The sequence below is a fragment of the Schistocerca cancellata genome, chromosome 2 (genome assembly GCF_023864275.1).
Source record: "Schistocerca cancellata isolate TAMUIC-IGC-003103 chromosome 2, iqSchCanc2.1, whole genome shotgun sequence".
In the NCBI taxonomy this organism is placed as follows: Eukaryota; Metazoa; Arthropoda; class Insecta; order Orthoptera; family Acrididae; genus Schistocerca; species Schistocerca cancellata.
Genome location: NC_064627.1, coordinates 450954902 through 450967867, shown reverse-complemented (window position 1 = coordinate 450967867; position 12966 = coordinate 450954902).

Below are 12966 nucleotides of genomic sequence, written 5' to 3'. Positions count from 1 at the left end.
CGGTGACTCATCGTTCAATCGAAGCCTACATTCCCTTCTGACGCCCTCCCTCCCAGTGCTATGGTGATTTCCCCAGTGCTGTGCTTGGAACAAGTGATTCTCGTGTGCTCATTCTGACAACTCATCACTCATGAGCACTATCAAGTTTCACAAGGAAGTCTCGTCGTTCACCCCCACACATCTTTCGATCCAGTTCTGCGATAATACTCTCTTTCTTCTCCATACCCCTCCCTACCCCTTTGACAGCCCCCACCAGACTGTTCACGTTATCATTCTGAAACATTACCCCTTACCTCCTTCTGCAGACAAGGCCAACATTATTGCCTCCAATGACTCCACCACCGGCTTCTCTCCCATCCCCCACCCCTCACATTCCTTTATCCCATGCAGGTCATCCCCTCCACACCCCTTTTTGGGCACCATGACTTTGAGCTTTCCTCACCACATCCTCTCTTGCAGAGCAATAGTCCAGCCTCACCTACCCTTCATGGCAGCTACAACAAGGCTGGTTACACTGCCTCTCAGCACATCAGAATTTCCTCCACCCTACAACCTCCCTCATGCCATGCTCCGCACTACTGTGGGCAGGTGGAGTGGGGGGGTGAATTCTCTGTGGCGGCAGTTATCTCAGCATGAATAGGACAAACTTCTTTGATTTGTTTTGAGGAGTGAGCATTGTGTAAAGACTGTTAATAAAGTATATTTAAGTGAAAAGGTGATTCTAGGACTTTCTTCTATGATGTAGGAGTGGAACATCCACAGATATCATGTCATCACTGGCGCAAATGTGAACATTATCTCAGACTCATGCATGTTGTCTTTCATCTTTGTGTTTGTTATGGTCTTTAGTGCTTGTAACCATGATGATTATTCATACAGCAAGTGTCTGTGCTTCACTACAATAAATTTATATTTACTACCACTCACCATGTTGTGTGTTAATACAGCAGAAGTAATAACAAGTCCACCAATGGCCTTGCCAAAGTGGAAACACTGGTTCTTGTCAGATCAATGAAGTTATGTGCTGTCAGGTTTCGCTAGCACTGGGATGGGTGACTATCAGGGTCTGCCAAGCACTGCTGGCAAGTGGGTTACACTCAGCCCTTGTAAGGTCACTTGAGGAGCTACTTGACTGACAAGTAGTGGCTCCAATCATTAAAACTGACAACAGCTGCGAGAGTGGTGTGCTGACCACATGCATCCTCTGTATCTGCATCCAGTGATGCCTATTGGCTGAGGATGACATGGCAGTTGATTGGTACCATTGTGGCTACTGAGCCCTGTCCAGATGGAGTTTTTAGTTTTAATAACATATGCTCACAGAGGTGTACCCAAGTTGAATGGTTTCTATGATGCTGCATCCCATTTTCGAATGTGCATTACAGAACAATGGCTGGGCCAGTGGACATGCACAGTACAAATGTAGTGGTGAAACAAGCAAGCTTTCACCTCTGCTGCTGCTTGTGCCTTCAGCAACCACCAGTCATCTTATCTTTTCCGGAAAATGGAAATGCCATGTGGCGAGGGCCTCCCGTCGGGTAGACCATTTGCCTGGTGCAAGTCTTTCGAGTTGCCACCACTTCGACGACTTGTGTGTCGATGGGGATGAAATGATGATAAGGACAACACAACACCCAGTCCCTGAGTGGAGAAAATCTCCGACCTAGCCGGGAATCGAACCCGGGTCTTTAGGTATGACATTCCGTCGCGCTGACCATTCAGCTACAGGGGCGGACATCTTTTCTGATAATGAATAACAATCAGCACTTAATAAGTTGCTCACTTGGATCAGTAACATAAAGCTCCCTGCATTCTGGTCCATCAAACCAAATCTGTGGCTCACACAGCAATCTTTTGGCAGTATGAGGCAGTATGATATTAGTGATGATTTGGACAACGTTACAGTGATAGTCTCACAGGTGGATTTACTTATGACTGAGCAAATTGACCAAGCACTACAAGATCAATAGTACATCATACTGAAAGAGGCATTGTTTGTCACATGTTCTGCCACCAGTACCCTGCTTGCACAAAATTAAAGTGTACAAAACACCCCTCAAAAAGTTTGCAATTGTTTCATGCCTTGGCTAGCATCAGACTATTGTCTGAACAGCCATTATGTATTTTCTGGCTATACAGATTGTTGACCAATGTCACAGCAATTATTTCTGCTTTTTCTGAACTGCCTTTGACTGAGTTAGCATGTAAATCAGATGCCATTACAGTTACATTAAGTAAGTAAAGTGTGTGTGCATCAGTTAAGGAGGTTGTGGTGGGAGGCCTGTGCATGCACATGTCCACACATGCGGAAGTCACCAGCCCTGGAACATGTATAGTCTCACCAAAGCAGCAGCTGGCAAATGCAGAGATCTCTGTTAGCCAACTCACAGCAAAGTTAGTGAGAGAACCAAGTGGAGCAGTAATGTGAAGAGAAGAGGCATGTTTTTAAAATCTGCCCAAGTAAAAGTCATACACTCAGCTGGTGCTGATAGCATAGGAGGTACAGCAACATAGCAGGACAGTGTACAAGGCCACGCAAGTACCCAAACTTTGATGACGAGTGCTAGAGGCCACACATGCTTGTCGGAAGAATCAGAAGTGCCACATAAATTGCACGAATGATATGGTCTCATGTGTCAACCATTCATTTTACCTTTTCATACAAGATGTACAATCACATGAACAATTTCTTATCAACACCAGATCTTTTGGGGAAATAGTGAAGCTAGTCAGAAATAATTTAGATTGCAGAAAAAGATTATTAGATTAATGGAAGGGTTAGATCAAAGATCATCATGCAAGCCACTACTTAGGAAAAATAAAATACTACCACTTCCATGTACTTATCTACTTGAAAACGTAATTATTATAAAAGAAAAACTAAACAGTGGCAGTCCGAGCATCAGAGAAGCAATACTATCCCTAAAATTAACTGTAGAGAAATGACTGATATGGAATCCAACTATGAGGGCAGTCAAATTAAAACCAAATACCTGCCACAATGGGACTATGGGATGGTTCCATTCAAAAGTAAATACCACATGCATTTAGACATTTATCCCACTGGAAATGAGATGATCAATTCCTGTGTCATATAATTCAGACAGCCGCTGACAGAATCACAACTGCACCCACTCTTGCATTTTCTCATCTGACTGAAATTGACACCCAGCAGCATGTGAAAATCACACAGCGAAAGATCTGGGCTGTGCAGAGGATGTTGCAGTGTTTCCCAACAAAATCTGTGAAGCAGTTTGGAAATGGGCATTATCATGCAATAGGATGATTCTGTCCGACAGCATTCCATCAGCCCAACAGCAAATGGAAAAGCCAACTGTGGAAACATCCCATACATCACCCACCAAGGAAATCCAAAGTAGTTCACACAATTACCAGTGATGCCATACTGATCTCCTTCAACTGCAGGGGCCCTCTGCTTATAGAGCCCCTTGAGTGTGAAACCACAAAGTGCAGTGCTATGAAGACACTTTGCAGAAACTGTGGTGCACCATAAAGTCAAAAGTCCCAGGAATGCTGTCAGATGGAATCATCCTGTTGCAGGATAAAGCCTGCCCTCACACTGCCAATCGGATAATGTTTCAGCAATTTGTTTGGAAAAACAGAAACACCCTCCATACAGCCCATGCCTTTCACCATGTGATTTTCAAATTTTTGGTGACCTGAAGAAAGACACATGTGGACAATGGTTTCATTCACATGAGAAAGTGCAAGAGTGGGTGTGGTTGTGGATCCATAAGCAGCTGACTGCACTCTATGAAACAGAACTGATAGTCTCATCTCCCTGTGGGTTAAATGTCTTAGTACGTGTGATGATTGCTTTTGAATGAAACCATTCCATGGTTTTGTTGTGATGGGTGTTTGGTTTTCATTTGACTTCCCCTTATATGTACATATCTTTTACAGACATAGTGTCAAATCACCTTAAACTGCTTTCATTCTATGATGAATCTCCTTTGGGGTGACACCTTCTGTTGTCAAGAATTCAATGACTGCATGTTGCTTAAATTGCATTGACCGACTGTCTGCGCAGGATTCCATACTTTACACTGTAACAACACAACCGTTCAATGCTAAGGCTTGCCACCAACTGGAGCTGTAGAGAAGAGTCTACGGAACAAGCCAGTACCTGCCGCATACCAATGCTGCCAGCTGTTGAAGAGTTATGAAGGTGGAGGCATTACTTTTCAGTCAACCCTTGTATATATGGAAGAGGTGCTGAAAAATGTCAGAGAAGACTAACAAACTGATACACCAAGATATGGCCAAAAAATAGATACATGAAAAATATAAATATATGAAGAATATAAATATATGAAGAAATATATAAATATATGCAGAAATATATAGATATATATGAAGAGATTGTGAAAAGACCAGAAATATAAGGTGATGGGACATGGATAAGTTGAAAGAAGCATATGTTGCTGAGAGTTTGAGAGGGAGCATTAGGCAGTGATTGACTCAAGCAGGAAAAAGGAATGCAGTAGAAGTCGAATGGGTAGCTTTGTGAGATGAAGTAGTGAACACAGCAGGGGATGAAATACATAAAAAGACAAGGCTTGATAGAAATCCTTAGATATCACAAAAGATAATGAATTTCATTGATGTAAGGTGAATATATAAAGGTACATCACATGAAGTAGGACAAACGGAACACAAATGTCAAAAAATGAGATGACAGAAAATACAAAATGGCTCAGCAGGAATGGCTAGAGAAGAAACATGTTTATAAAAGCATATATAATTACGGGAGAGATAGATACCACCTACAGGAAAATTAATGAGACATCGAGAAAAGAAAAGCAGCTGTATGAATATCAAGGGTCTGGATGGAATACCAGCACTAAGCGGAAGTGAAAAGTGAAATATGGAGAATATTTAGAAGAGCTATACAATGGAAATGTACTTGAAGGCAGTATTGTACGAGGGCGGTTCAGAAAGTAACCTCCGATCGGTCACAGTGCGGGTTGTGGGGGGAGTAGCGACGCCATCTGTGCGTTCACGCACTCAACAGGTCAGTCGGCATCAAGCCGTGGTCGAGTGAACGTCGTACCTGCGCTAGTTTAGTTTTTGTGGCAGTTTGAAATGTGTGCTGCAATAGAAAACCCCGCCAAATGTGAAGTGCGTGCTGTCATAAGGTTTTTTACAGCCAAAGGATATTCTGCAGCAGCTATTCATCGTGAGCTTTGTGCCGTGTACGGACCAAGAGTTATGAGTGAAGGAGTTGTCCGTGAATGGGTACGTTTATTTAAAAGTGGACGAGAAAACGTTCATGATGAAGAGAGGAGTGGTAGACCATCATTGGTGACTGACGAACTCGTTCAGACAGTTGATGCAAAAGTTCGTGAAAATCGACGTTTCTCAATGTCGGAGTTGTCTACTGGTTTTCCACAGATTTCTAAGACTCTCTTGTACGAGATAGTGACAGCAAGATTGGGTTACCGTAAGTTCTGTGCACGATGGGTGCCCAAAATTCTTACCGACCACCACAAAACTCAAAGAATGGTCTCTGCATTAGACTTTCTGTCGCGTTATGAGGACGAAGGAGAACCCTTGTTAAACAGAATCGTGACCGGTGACGAAACCTGGATTAAGTACGTGAACCCTGAGACAAAAGAACAATCAAAGATGTGGGCACATTCAAAGTCGCCTACCAAACCAAGAAAAGCCTCGCAAGATTTTTCTGCCAGAAAACTGATGGCAACGGTGTTTTGGGATGCCAAAGGGGTGTTGTTGGTTGAATTCATGGAACGTGGTACGACCATTAATCAAGACGTGTACCGTGAAACAATAAAAAAGTTACGACGGGCTATACAGAACAAACGCCGTGGTATGCTGACTTCCGGTATCGTTTTTTTGCACGATAACGCCCGTCCTCACTCTGCTCGCAGAACAACGGCCCTTCTTGAGTCCTTCAAGTGGGACGTTATCAACCATCCACCTTACAGCCCAGACCTGGCGCCAAGTGATTATCACCTCTTCATGCATTTGAAGAAATGGCTCGTGTCACAGCGGTTTGATGACGACGAAGAGCTCAAAGATGCGGTCACAGGCTGTCTCCAGGCACAAGCAGGTGATTTTTATGCAGAAGGAATTTCAAAGCTTGTGAAGAGATACGATAAGTGCCTCAATCGCTATGGAGACTATGTAGAAAAATAGTGCAAAGATGTAGTTGTAAGATGTATATATTAAAATATTTTTATTTAACTTGGTGTATTTTTTTAAATCAACCGGAGGTTACTTTCTGAACGGCCCTCGTAGAAAGAGGACTAGACAAAGATGAGGTATGAGATACAATACTGAGATATAAATTTGACAGAGCATTGAAAGATCTTAGTTGAAACGAAGCTCCATCTTGAAGGGATAAATTTGATCATGTTGCCATTAAATGTTTTTCTAATAAAAGGTCAAACCTTTATTTGTAGAGCTTAAATCTACTGCACTAATCTGCCATATTAGAATCTAGAGTAGATGACAATCCCACAGAACCACTGATAGCCTTGGGAGAGCAGCCACAACAAAACTTTAACACCTCTTATGCATGATGTGAGACAAACGACGTTTGCCAATCAGTGGCGACAACAGTAAGCAGCGGTCAAAATTAACAGATCGCACATGCTAGGCAATTAGCCTGAACCTCGGTCAACATAATCTCATTCAAACATTAGTTGATTTTTGATGCATCATACAGTTATTCTTGATTGAAAATGTCAGTTTACGAGTTTAACTCTTGTCATTTGCAGGTGGTGTTACTGTTTTGTTTCAATATGAAGAAAACAGCGGCTGAGTCTCATTAAATGCTCTCAAGAATGTTTGGTAAGGACTATTAGTGAAAGAACATGTTGTGAGTGGTTTCAATGCTTCAAGAATGGTGATTGTTATGTCGTAGACCAGCATAGTGGTGGAAGAGAGAATGTTTTCAAAGATGCAGAACTGGAGACATTGCTAAGTGAAGACTCATGTCAAACTTACGAAGAACTGGCACAATTAGTGGGAGTGACACAGCAAGCCATTTCAAAATGTCTCAAGGCTATGGGCAGGATTCAAAAAGAAGGAACTTGGGTCCGTGCGAGCTGAAACCAAGAGACGTTGAACGGCGTTTGTGTGTTTGTGAACAGTTGCTTCAGAGGCAAAAACAGAAGGGATTTCTGCATCGCATTGTGACCGGGGAAGAAAAATTGGTACATTATGATAACCCTAAATGCAAAATATCATAGGGATATCCCGGCCATGCTTCCACGTCAACGGCCAAACCAAATTTTCATGGCTCCAAGATCATGCTCTGCATTTGGTGGAACTAGCTCGGTGTCATGTACTATGAGGTGTTAAAACTAAGTGAAACAATCACAGGTGCTCGTTATCGAACACAATTAATGCATTTGAGCAGAGCATTAAAAGACAAACGGCCGCATAACAGCGAGAAGCACGATAAAGCGATCTTGCAGCACGACAACGCTCGACCCCACGTTGCAAAAGAGGTCAAAATGTACTTGGAAATGGTAAGATGGGAAGTCCTACCCCACCCGCTGTATTCTCCAGACATTGCTGCCTCTGACTATCACCTGTTTAGATCACTGGTACATGGCCTGGCTGACCAACACTTCCTATCTCATGAAGAAGTCACAAATTGGATCGATTTGTGGATCGCTTCAAAAGATGAACAATTTTTTCGACGCGGATTTGTACACTGCCTGAAAGATGGGAGAAAGTAGCGGCCAGCGATGGAAAATACTTTGAATGATACATGTGTAACCATTTTGTTTCATTAAAGTCTCAAATGTTGGGGAAAAAACAGCAGAAGTGAAGTTGTACACCCTGTACTAATTAGAATACCAAAGAAAGCTGGTGAGGACACGTGTGAAAATTACTGAACTGTCAGTTTAATAAGCCAGAGTTGCAAAATACTAACACAAATTCTTTACAGCATAATGGAAAACTGGTAGAAGCAAACCTCGGAGAAGATGAGTGTGAACCTGGAGAAATGTGCAAACACATGAGGCAGTGCTGAGCCTACGACTTATTTTAGAAGAAAGTCAAACCTAATTTTATAGATTCTGTAAATTTGAAGAAAGTTTTTGGCAATATCGACTGAAATACTTTCTTTGCAGTTCTGAAGGCCGCATAGTTAAAATATAGGGAGCAAAATATTATATAGAACTTGTATAGAAACCAGATGGCAGTTATAAGAGTTGAGGGGCATGAAAGGGAATCAGTGGTTGAGAATAGAGTGAAAGAGGCTTGTAGCCTATCCCTGATGTTATTCAATCAGTATGCTGAACAAGCAGTAAAGTAAACCAAAGAAAAATTTAGAAAAGGAATTAAAGTTCTACGACACAAAATAAAAACTTTGAGGCCTGCCCATGACATGGCAATTCTGTCAGACAGCAAAGGACTTGGAACAGTAGTTGAACAGAATGGACAATGTCTCGACAGGAGGATACGAGATGAGCATCAACAAAAGCAAAACAAGGGTAATGGAATATACTCGAATTAAATCAGATGATGCTGAGGGAATTACATTATTAAATGAGACTAAAAGTAGTAGATGAGTTTAGTTATTTGGGAGATAAAGTAACGGATGATGGCCCCAGTAAAGAGGATATGAAATGTAGACTGGAAACAGCAAGAGAAGTGTTTATGAAGAAGCGAAATTTGTTACCATTGGATACAGGCTCAAATGTTAGGAATTCTTTTCTGAAGGTATATGTGTGAAGTGTAGCCTTGTATGAAAGTGAAATGTGGACAATAAACAGTTCAAACAAGAAGTGAATAGAAGCTTTTGAAATATGGTGCTACAGAAGAATGTTGAAGGTTAGATGGATAGATCGTGTAACCAATGAGGTGGTACTGAATAGAATTGGGGAGAAAGGAAATTTGTGCCATAACTTGATTAAAAAGCCAAACTGTGCAGTTTGAATGTCCTAACACAAACCACTCAGAAATTATAACGATTTTGTTTCACACAGTTCAATAATTGTCACCCTGAACACACACACACACAAATGTGTTTTATTCACCAAGCAGTGGCAGAACAAGCACATAAAAGAAGATTACTAAAAGACTGATTGTTGGGGACTGCACTGGACGAGATTTGAAAACTTGAGAGCTTAAAGGTGGAAGACAAGGTAATATGCACGACATAGACTACTGCTAAAACATCATGTATGATTAAAATTTTGTATTATAGTATATTGTCAGAAACTGATTGTTTTCATTATTAAAAAATGTGTTTCATATGTCAGGGCACACCACGTAGATCTCCAAATGCTACTGACTTACAGAACTACAATACCTGAAATAGCACAGCACTCTTTACTCAGTGATGAAAAGAACAAACATCCAAAGGAATGTGAATTATATTGGTACAAAACTTTACAACAGACTGCCAGTCAACATGAGAAGGTTAGAAGTTGAAAACAAATTTAAAGCAGAATCCAAAATAATTCTACTTGACAATGTTTATACTTGGTAAATGAATGTAGGACAATAAACATTTCCTGTTAATGTTTATATTAAGGCAAAACTAAAAATACCTTCTATCTCCCCTAAACTTTGCATACCAGATAGAGAGCTGTTGTGTGATGTAAAATCTGTACTTAATTATTTTACTTTATATAAGGACCTGCTGCCTAGGGAGGACAAAAGTAAAGCCCTATGAAAAACAGAATATGTAATTACACTGAGGTGACAAAAGTCATGGGATAGTGATATGCACATATACAGATGGCAGTAGTATCATGTACCCAAGTATAAAAGGGCAGTTCATTGTCATTTGAAAAGTTTTCCGAACTGATTATGACCACATCATAGGAATTAACAGGCTTTGAATGCGGAATGGTAATTGGAGCTAGATGCATGGGAAATGCAATTTCAGAAACTGTTAGGGAATTCAACATTCCGAGATGCACAATGTCAAGAGTGTGCCGAAAATACAAAATTTCAGGCATTATTTCTCACCACAGACAACGCACTGGCCCACTGTCTTCACTTAACCAAGAGCATCAGCATTTGCGCAATTGTCAGTCCTAACAGACAAGCAACACTGCATCAAATAACCACCGAAATCAATGTGGGATGTACGACAAAAGGTATCTGTTAGGACAGTGCAGTGAAATTTGGCATTAATGGGCTATGGCAGCAGACGATGGACATGAGTGTCTTTGTTAACAGCACACAGCCTACATCACGTCTCCTGGGCTCACGACCATACCAGTTACACTCTAGACGACTGGAAAACTGTGGCCTAGTCAGATGAGTCCCAATTTCAGTTGGTAAGAGTTGAGGGTAGGGTTTGAGTGTGGCGCAGACCCCACAAAGCCATGCGCCAAGTTGTCAACAAGGCACTGTGCAAACTTGTGGTGGCTCCATAATGGTGTGGTCTGTGTTTACATGGAATGGACTCGGTCCTCTGGTCCATCTGAACCAATCATTGACTTGAAATGGTTATGTTCAGCTACTTGGAGACCATTTGCAGCCACATTCCCAAACAATGATGCACCACGTCACAGCAACAGTTGGGCTGAAGAACATTCTGTATAATCAAGAGGTCACACAATCCTGCACTGGCAGCACTTTCGCAAATATGGATGGCTATATAGGCAACAGTGCCCAATACCACGTCAAGTTGCTGCACGATGTCAGGAAGTATCCCATGATTTTTGTCACCTCAGTGTATACCACCATAAGCATACATGTATCTAAATTTTAGTACTATGTACTGTATGTGAGCTAATATCATTTTGTATTTACTTTTTTATTTAAATTGCATGTTCCATTTCCTTGAAATGATTTCACAGTTTACATGTACCTTGGGACAACATCCATACAATATTTATTGTCTATGTACAGACATAGTAGCTGAGTGGTCGGCGTGACGGTATGTCATACCTAACGGCCCAGGTTCAATTCCCGGCTGAGTCGAGGAGTTTCTCCGCTCAGGGACTGGGTGTTGGGTTGCCCTTACCATCATCATTTCATCGCCATCGACGGGAGCCCTAGCCACACAGCATTTCCATTACAGATAAATAAAATAAAGAAATTTCAGTGTACCTTTATATACTGTAGTATCCATTATAATGACACTTTCTATCCCAGAGTTTACAAGCGCATTCAACTCCTGAGTGAGAAACGGCAGAATACAAGGTGATAAGAAACTTATTTATGAAATTAGTCACACATTCTAGTACATTTAAAATCATGCTCAGTTCCATACCATATGCTGCCAACACTGTAAGCTTTCTGGTACTCCATCAACATTAACTTGCTGTCAAGGATAATACTTGCTCCATCACTGACTCATTACTTTTAAACCAGGTCTGTTCAAAAATTCTGGAACTTTGTCCACAAAATTTTTCTATCCCTTCCTTTTGCTTATTGTGCACAGTCTCCTTGGAAAAACATTCCTCCAAAATTGATACACTGCTCCCAATGCCATTTCAACTTCCAGAAGCAGTCTTGGTAAGCCTCTTACCGGATTGCGCTAAGTACTGTCTGCAAATTTTCTTTTTATCTCATCTTGTTGCAAATCTCCGTCCTTTCAGTGCAGTTTTCGACTTTGGAAATAAAAAAACAGTCCACAGGGGCCAGGTCTAGATAGTATGGAGGATGAGGCAGCACAGGATTTCATTTTTTGCACAAGTCTTGCATCAACAGGGATGAAAGCGGTGTGTTATAACAATGCAAGAGCAATGAATTGTCTTGCCACATTTCAGGCCGTTTCCCTCTCACATACATCATAATACATACTGACAGTAGCAGTTTTTCCCTGTGGCATACATTCATGATGAAATGATCCTTCAAAGTCAAAGAAACTATCAGCACAGCTTTGACATTTGATCTGACCTGACATTATTTTTCTTGCCTTGGAGAACCTTCTCCGACCCATTGTGACGATTGGACCTTGTCTCAGCATCATAACCATAGACCCACGTCTCATCAGCAGTTATGATTCTCATAAGGAACGTCTCGTTCTCATTTGCGTGATCCAAAAGCTCTTCACAGACTACGAGATGAAGGTCTTTCTGGTACTGACTCATGAGTCATGGGGCCAACTTAGCAGCAACACAATTCATTCAGAGATGCCTTGTCATGATTTCATGACATGATCCAAATGAAATGTTTTATTCTTCTGCAATCTCTTTGACTGTCAGTATTCAAACTGGCACGCGCAGTTTTGTTGACATTCCTGACGTGTTGTCAGTAGCCAGTGAAGTTGTCCTAAATGAGGGTCATCCTTAACTTCTCATCCAGCCATTTTTAAACTGTGTGAACCATTCGTAACACCAATTAGGACTTAAGCACTCATCACCATGGGCTTCCTGCATTATTTGTGTGTCCTGGAAGGATTTTCAAGAGTTTCATGCAAAATTTAATGCAGATGCATTGCTCCCCTAACTCTACCATCTCGAAATTGGCATACTGTGCAACACAAAAAATATTACTCAATACATCACTGAACATTAAGAGATATACAACAATGAAACCTCCAGTAGTTACATATGAAAGACAGGCATGTGCAGGGATGTCGACCGCATTTCACTCCAGTGAAATGGCGCAAAATTTCGAATGTTCCAGAATTTTTTGAACAGACCTTGTACTGCCTAGCCCACCTGCATGGGGTATTGTTTGTCACAGATAACTGATAACACTAACCAACAATCAAAATATGGATGAGTGGAAATGACTGTGTCCTGTATAGTTCTTTCACTGTAGTAAGCTTCTCTACTACCAAATGAAGATCTGTATTCCCATCACCATTACTAATTACAAAAGTTGGTATTGTAAACACTCAACACCAACCTAATGCCCTTTGGTGTCCACAGAAAATATGTTCAACAATTTGCTGTAATCAATTCAGGTAGTAATGAACAGTGGATAAAACCCCAGAAGGTATGCCTTGTTAGCACCACAGTACACCTTCGAACAGCTCCCTCGACTTCACAAACC